Here is a 7991-nt window from a genome sequence, read left to right as displayed (position 1 = left end):
GGTTCTAAATGCTTAGGTAACTATTGGTAAAGCCTCTGCGAAATAATTTGGAGCACTAGTCACTTGATGGCAAAGGATTTCTTTCTCCTTAAGCCCCTTTCCTTCTTCAGAATGAGGTTGTTTTATTGCATTTGTTGTTTGTTGTCATTTTGCACTAGTACTTTTTTTTTCTTTTTTGAGAGAGAGAGAGAGCAGAGGAGAGGCAGAGAGAGAGAGAGAGAGAGAGAGAGAGAATCTTTAGCAGGCTCTGTGCTGAGCGTGGAGCGTGGAGCGTGGATGACGGGCTCCATCTCACAACCTTGGGATCAAGAGCCAGATGCTCAACCAACTAAACCACCCAGGCACTCCTGCATTAGTCCTTTCTAACTGAATGTTTTCCAATTTAAAACATTTTATTGGAAAGACAGGTCACTGTCTTCCTTGTAACACTTACTAATTGCTGATTGTCACTATTTCCTTGAACCACAGCACAATCTCTGGCCTCTGTGATCCTATGCTCATTAAGGTCCACGTTGCATCTGAATTCCACCTTGCGCACAATCTGTTAGTTGGGCCAATTTGCTTTCCTCTCCCCACTTCATTCATACCTAAATATATTTCTAAATATCTTGCTCTGTTCCCAGTTTCAAAATAGCTTTTATATGACCTTTAAAAATAGTGTCCATTTGGGGCACCTGCATGACTCAGTCGGTGAAGCATCTGACTTCGACGTAGGTCATGATCTCACGGTTTGTGAGTTCAAGCACCGTGTTGGGCTCTGTGCTGACAGCTGGGAACCACGAGCCTGCTTTGGATTCTGGGTCTCCCTCTCTCTCTGCCCCTCCCCCACTCACAGTCTGTCTCTCTGTGTCAAAAATAAATAAACATTAAAAAATTATTTAAAAATATTTTTAAAATTTTTAAAAATTTTTTAATTTTTTAAATTAAATTAAATTAAATTAAATTAAATTATTAAAAAAAGTAAAAAATAGATTTAAAAAAATATTGTCCATTTGGAAAATCAGGTGCGTTCCCTTAGTTGGCTCCTCCATGCACCCGACCTCCCCAGTCTACCTCAATCTTACATTCTGTTCCAGCCAAACTTCTTTCCCTTTGGTCATATATTTTAGCTTCTCCATCTTTCCAGTCTGTCCTTATTTATGGCACAGGCTTCTCTCTTACTTTGCTATAAAGTCTTTCCTTATTTTTCAGGATACCTCCACTGACAAGATTGGTTACAGGTAGAATATTTTACCTGCAAACAGTCCCTAACCAGGTATCTCCTTTCTATTAACTCATTCCTAGATTTACTTAAATGGAATCACAAAATTTTGGAGCTTATATCTATCTTAGATATCAGATAGAATTAGTCTAGATATAGATATATCATATATAAGATGTAGATAAAAGATCTATCTATATGTATATATATATATATACACATGTATATATACATATTAGATAGGTATTATTTAGTCTAATTTCTTCATTTTATAAATGAGAGTGCTGAGGCCCAGAGAGATTGGTGCATTACAGGAATTGTTCATTACTATTTATTATTTTTGAGAGAAAGAGATAGCAAGCAGAGGAGAGGCAGCGACAGAGAGAGAATCCAAAGCAGGCTCTGTACTGACATCAAGACAGACTGATGTGGGGCTTGAACTCACAAACTACCAGATCATGACCTAAGCCGAAGTCAGATGCTTAAGTGATTGAGCCACCCAGGTGCCCTGCCCTTAAGTCTATTATTATTACCTAGAAAGATTGCATGTGTAGGATAGACACAACAGTCCTCAAAGTAGTCTTTCAAAATGAAATAAACAATAAAACAAAACTGACGGAATGAGAGAAAATGTTTTATATGGGTGCTTACTCATTTCATTATTTTTTTTAAAAGCCATAAAATACTAAGGCTCAAGATAAAAGAGAAAGCAAAAACCTAAGAAACAGAACAACTAGCAAAACTTAATTTAAAAAAAAGAAAAACAAGCACACTTTTTTTTTGGTCAGTTGGAAAAAGCACAATATTTTGCTTGATTGCATTTCCTCACTTTTCAACCAGTAATATGGATTGCATGAAAAATAAACAAAATAAGTAAGCTGTACAATTTCATTCCAATATTTGCTGGTGTAGAGGTATGAAAGAACAATCCATGGATTGTTATGTGATTTGCAGTCACATAAATCTAGGTTTGATTCCTATCACCTCTTATGGGCATCAGTTTAATCATTATCATGAGTTGATGTAGAAATAAAAGCATCTGGTAAAATACCTTGAGTCAGATACATATTTGAATGCATCATTCCCAAGAGGCAATTTTAATCAACAAATGTTTCTCTTCTGTCTCCCTTAGGAGTATAAGATGTAAATGCAAAGCCTGACATCAATACAAGTCTGTAGATCAGTGACTTTGTCTCTGGTGGATATTTTGTATACATCCAGTGAATCCATATGAACATTTATACAGCAGCTTTCACTGGAAGAAGTTGGAGCACTGCACAGAATTTTCTCATTAATGGCAAACAGTAATCATTTGATTAACTTTTTCTAGAAAAAAATGAGGGAGGTAATCAGATAGACTGGAACTGACTTACTTATGAGATGAGTTTCCTTACTTATGAGATGGGGATAAAAGAGGCCACTTGCAGGTATTTTGTGAAGATCAAACGAGATGATATATATCAAATTTCTAGCACACAGTAAATATATAGCCATTGTCTCCTTTCTAGCCTTCTGGGTCTTTCCTCCCCTTTAGGAATCATTGTGAAAATGAAACTAGATTTTGATAATAATTCAAATACCTCTTTTGTTAGTTTTCCTCTTAGGAACTTACATTTTAAAATTAAATGAAGAAACAGAAAATATTTGCAAAGCATATACCTCATAAGGGACTAGTATCCATAATATATAAAGAACTGTTACAACTAAAAAATAAAAAGAGAAATAACCCAATTTAAAAATATGCAAAGGACCTGAATAGTCATTTCTACGAAGTAGTTACATAAACGCCCATTAAACACATGAAACAATGCGCCACAACATTAGATATTAAGGGGATGCAACTCAAAATCACAATAAAATACCACTTTACAAACTCTAGGATGAGCATGATCAAACTGACAGGCAAGAGTGGAAAAACTGGAAACCTCATACCTTATGGTAGGAATGTAAAATATGCAACTGCTTTGGAAAATAGTTTGGCAGTTCTTCAAAAAGCTATACACAGAATTAAGAGATGACCCACTCTTGGGTGTATATACAAGAGAAATGGAAATGTATGTTCACATAAAAACTTATACATTAATGTTCATAGCAGCATATTCATAATAACCAAAAAAGTGAAGGCAGCCCAAATGTCCACCAACATATGAGTAGACCAACAAAATATGGTGTATCTATATATTGGAATATTATTTGCAATAAAAAAGAAGTGAAGTTTTTAAAAAATATTTAAGTCAGTGGATATTTATTTTTTTCAATGTTTTTTTGTTTTGTTTTGCTTTGTTTTTAATTTAAATTTTAGTTTGTTAAGCTACAGTGCAATATTGGTTTTAGGAGTAGAATTCAGTGATTCATCACTTACATTCAACACCCAGTGCTCATCACAAGTGCCTTCATTAATGATTATCACCCATCTAGTCCATCTCTCATCTACCTCCCTCCATCAACTTTCATTTTGTTCTCTATAGTTAAGAGTCTCTTGTAGTTGGTTTCCCTCTCTTCCCCTGTCCCATCCCATATGTTCATCTGTTTTGTTTCTTAAATCTCACATATGAGTGAAATCATATGGTATTTGTCTTTCTCTGACTGGCTTATTTCTTTTAGCATAGTATATTTTAGCTCCATCCACATTGTTGCAAATGGCAAGATTTCATTCTTTCTGGTGGCTGAGTAATATTCCATTATGTGTGTGTGTGTGTGTGTGTGTGTGTGTGTGTGTACATCTTCCTTATCCATTCATCAGTTGATGGATATTTGGGATCTCTCCATAGTTTGGCTATTGTTGATAATGTGCCTATAAACATTGAGGTGCATGTATCCCTTTGAATATGTAATTTTGTATTCTTTGGGTAAATACCTAATAGTGCAATTGTTGGATAGAAATGAAGTATTGATACATATTACATTATGGATGAACTTTGAGAACATCATGCTAAGTGAAAGAATCAAATAACAAAAGTCCACATATTGGAAAATTCCACCTAATAAAATGCCTAGAATTGTCAAATTCATAGAGACAGAAATTGGACTTGTAGTTGCCAGGGGGAGGAATGATAAAGGAATGAGAGTGACTGCTAAAAAGTATGAAGTTTTTTTTTCTTCTTACTTTTTTTTAAAAGACTTTAATTTTTAGACCAGTGTCTAAATTAAGTGATTTAGTGAAAGGTATAGAAATTACCCGTATACTCCTTGACCTACATACTCACAATCTCCCCTCACTATCAAAATCCCAGAAAAAAAAACAGTATATTTTTTACAAAGGGTCTACATTAACACAATATCATCATCCAAAGTCCGTAATTTACATGAGGGCTCACTTTCAGTATTGTACATTTTATGGGTTTGGACAAATACATAATGACACGTATCCATCAATATAGAATTATACAGAGTAGTTTCACTGCTCGAACAATTCACTGTGCTCTGTCTCTTCATCCCTCTCCACCCTAAACCCTGGCAACCACTGATCTTTTTACTGTCTCCAAAGTTTTGCCTTTTCCAGAATGTCATATAGAGGCATACCTAGTTTTATTGCACTTTATTTATTGTGCTTCAGAGACATTGTTTTTTTTTTTTTTTACAAATTGAAGTTTTGTGGCAACCCTGTGTTGAGCAAGTCTTGGTGCCATTTTTCCAATAGCATTTGCTCACTTCATGTCCCTATATTGCATTTTCCCAATTCTCACAATATCTCAAACTTTGTCCTTTTTTTAAAGTTTTTATTTTATATTATTTCTTTTATTTGAGAGAGAGAGAGAGAGAGAGCATGAGTAGAGGGGCAGAAGGGGAGAGAGATAGAGAGAGAGAGAGAGAGAGAGAGAGAGAGAGAGAGTCCCCAGCAGGCTCCATGCTCAGTGTGCAGCCCAACACAGGGCTCAATTGCACAACCACGGGATCATGACCCGAGCCGAAATCAAGAGCTGGAGGCTCCACTGACTGAGCCACCCAGATGTCCCTGTAATTATTACATCTGTTGTGATGATTTGTGATCGGTAAACTTTGATGTTACTATTGTAATTCTTTGGAGGCACCAGGAAACTGTGTCCATATGAGATGGAGAACTTAATCAACACATGTTGTGTGTATTCTGCTTCACTGACTAGCTGTTCCTGTCTCTCTTTTTCTCCTCCGAACTCCCTATTCTCTGAAACACAACAATATTGAAACTAAGACAATTAATAACCCTACAATGGCTTCTAAGTGTACAAGTGGAAGAGTCATATGTCTTTCACTTTAAATCAAAAGCTACAAATGATTAAGCTTAATGAGAAGGCATGTCAAAAGCCAAGATAAGCCAAAAGCTAGGCCTCTTGTACCAGTTGGCCAAGTTGTGAATGCACAGGAAAGGTTCTTGAAAGAAATTAAAAGTACTACTCCAGCAAAAACATGAATAAGAAACAGCTTTATTGCTGATATAAAATTCAAGTGGGTTGGATAGAAGATTAAACCAGCCACATTGCCTTAAGCCAAAGCCTCATCCAGAGCAAGGCCCTAACTCTTCAGTTCTTTGAAGGCTGGGAGAGGTGAAGCAGCTGAAGAAAAATTGTCAACAAAAAAAACCAATACTAGTTGAGTGATACTGGGGAAGTTATATAACCTCTTTATGCCTCAGTTTCCTTGTCTGTGAAATGAGGAAAGCCATAGTACTACTTTGTAGTTTGTGAAAGTGCTATATAGGTGATAGTTCTAGAAGAAATCAAGAAATGAATAGCAATGAAAATAAATGTATTGTAGAATATATATTCATTCTCATATGATGTGTTGCATGTGCACACATACTTACACACGATGTATTAAAGGAATCATTAAATTAATTTGTGAAAATTATCAATTTTCCCTAGGAAGCAAGGCTCTTATTCTCATGGGCTCAGACTCTTAAGTTCAACATGCTGTTTGCTGGGCCATGGGGATGAGTAAATGAAGAAAATGAGATTGTGAAAGAGATCACATCTCACCAAGAAACTATAGAACAATTGATTGCTGAGAAAAAGCAATCCTGGCTGTAAGGAAAGATCTACCAGTGCCCATAAACTCACATTTTTTGCAATAAGGGAACAAGGCCAGTTAGCCCCAGAACTCCAGCTTAAATTTGCTTCTTTCTACTACTTTTACTGTGTGTGGAGAAGTAGTCTCATTGTCAAAATATATACTTATTTGGCTGTCAAGTTTTGAAATTATAATAGAACATGGATTTATATTTCCTTGGAAATTTGTGGAATAGAAAAGGGTTGAGAATACCCAGCTAACTATAAAGAAATAAAACTAATATGAAAAATCAAATTGCATTTTTAAGTATGATTCTCTAATTCAGAAGGGAATTATGACTACATATGATCCTAAGGGCCATTTTTTCTCAACTTGTCTTCACCTCATTCTTTTCTGCAGCTGAAGTGAGAAAGATGAGTGGTAATGTTAGGCCCTAACAATTTAACTTGTAATGAGAACAAAACAAATTATTTTCTAAAACTCTGTCATAGGCTCAGTTCATTCCTTAGTGTAGTAGCACTTAGTTTAGACAGATGTTGGTTTGATTCTGACTCCACCTGTCATTCAGCATGGGGCTCAAATTTTACAACCTGAGCTTCAGTTTCCTCTTATGTGGTCATATTGGCCACGCATCCTCACAGGTAAATACTTGACATAGTACTTGGAACATGCTGCGTGCTTAAAAATTCTAGCTATTATCATTTTACTCCAGATTTATACAAGCTACATTATAATTATGCTCTTGTACTGAAACAGTTGATTTTTGTTCTTGGGCTTAAGAAAACCCAGTGGTTCCATAATATGTGTTTAGAAGGCATACTCTTTATTCTTCCTGAATCACTCTGGATCTGTTGTTGACCCCAGACTTACCATTAAGTCACTGACATCTATGCATACAAGAGAAGAATTTTATATTCACTTCATTATTTATGTAAAGATAAGGAATCAGCAGCCTACACAGCTGAATGAGAATCTTAGAAGTGGCCATTTCAACAAAAATGCACCTACATATTAAGACGGTTCTCAGGTAGCAATTTGTTTCCATAGCACCTAAGTGGAGAAAGACAAAATTTCCCATTAGTCCCCCAAGGCAGAAAAACGTTAAAGATCCCAGGTTTTGGTAAGGAAAGATGATGATATTTTCCAGTATCATTACATTATCAAAACATTAAAAATTAGTTTTAGAATTTCTCTTTGTTAACTAAAAGTCTTTCCTAGGCTAGAATTTGCATTCATGTGTACGTTCAATGTAAAAAGTCTGACATGTGTTTGACTTACAGGACGAAACATGCAAGTTCCTAGAATCTAAAATGTCATTTTTGCTTAGTTTAGAAGGGAAATAACATAATAAAAGAGAAAAGATCTCTTCAATAAATATGAGTTTAGGAGGACAAAAGTGTCAAGATGTAAAGTCCATGTGGTCATAAATGAGAAGGAACGCAATTTAGTCATTATACATTCGTTTAAGAAAATTTTTTTGAAAAACTTCTAAGTACCTGGCACTGTGTTAAATGCACTGGGGGCAGTCATGTAAAATAGCTCCTGCCTCCAAGAAGCTTCAAGAAGCAGAGGAAGGAGACTGGGACATCAGTGGTTATACCACGGGGTAGAAATGTTTCATTAGTGAGCAGAAATAGGATGTTGTGGGAACATCATGAGAGGGAAACCATTAGTCAAAAAAAAAAAAAATTTAAGCTTGAAGAGAGACACAAAAGAGACTACTCAAAAAAAGCAAAAACAATTTTAATAAAGACAATGTCTGCCTTCTAAAATCAAACACATTTTTTAAAATTTTTTTTTTAAT

The sequence above is a fragment of the Leopardus geoffroyi genome, chromosome B1 (genome assembly GCF_018350155.1).
Source record: "Leopardus geoffroyi isolate Oge1 chromosome B1, O.geoffroyi_Oge1_pat1.0, whole genome shotgun sequence".
In the NCBI taxonomy this organism is placed as follows: domain Eukaryota; kingdom Metazoa; phylum Chordata; class Mammalia; order Carnivora; family Felidae; genus Leopardus; species Leopardus geoffroyi.
Note: the sequence above shows the minus strand (reverse complement) of the source record.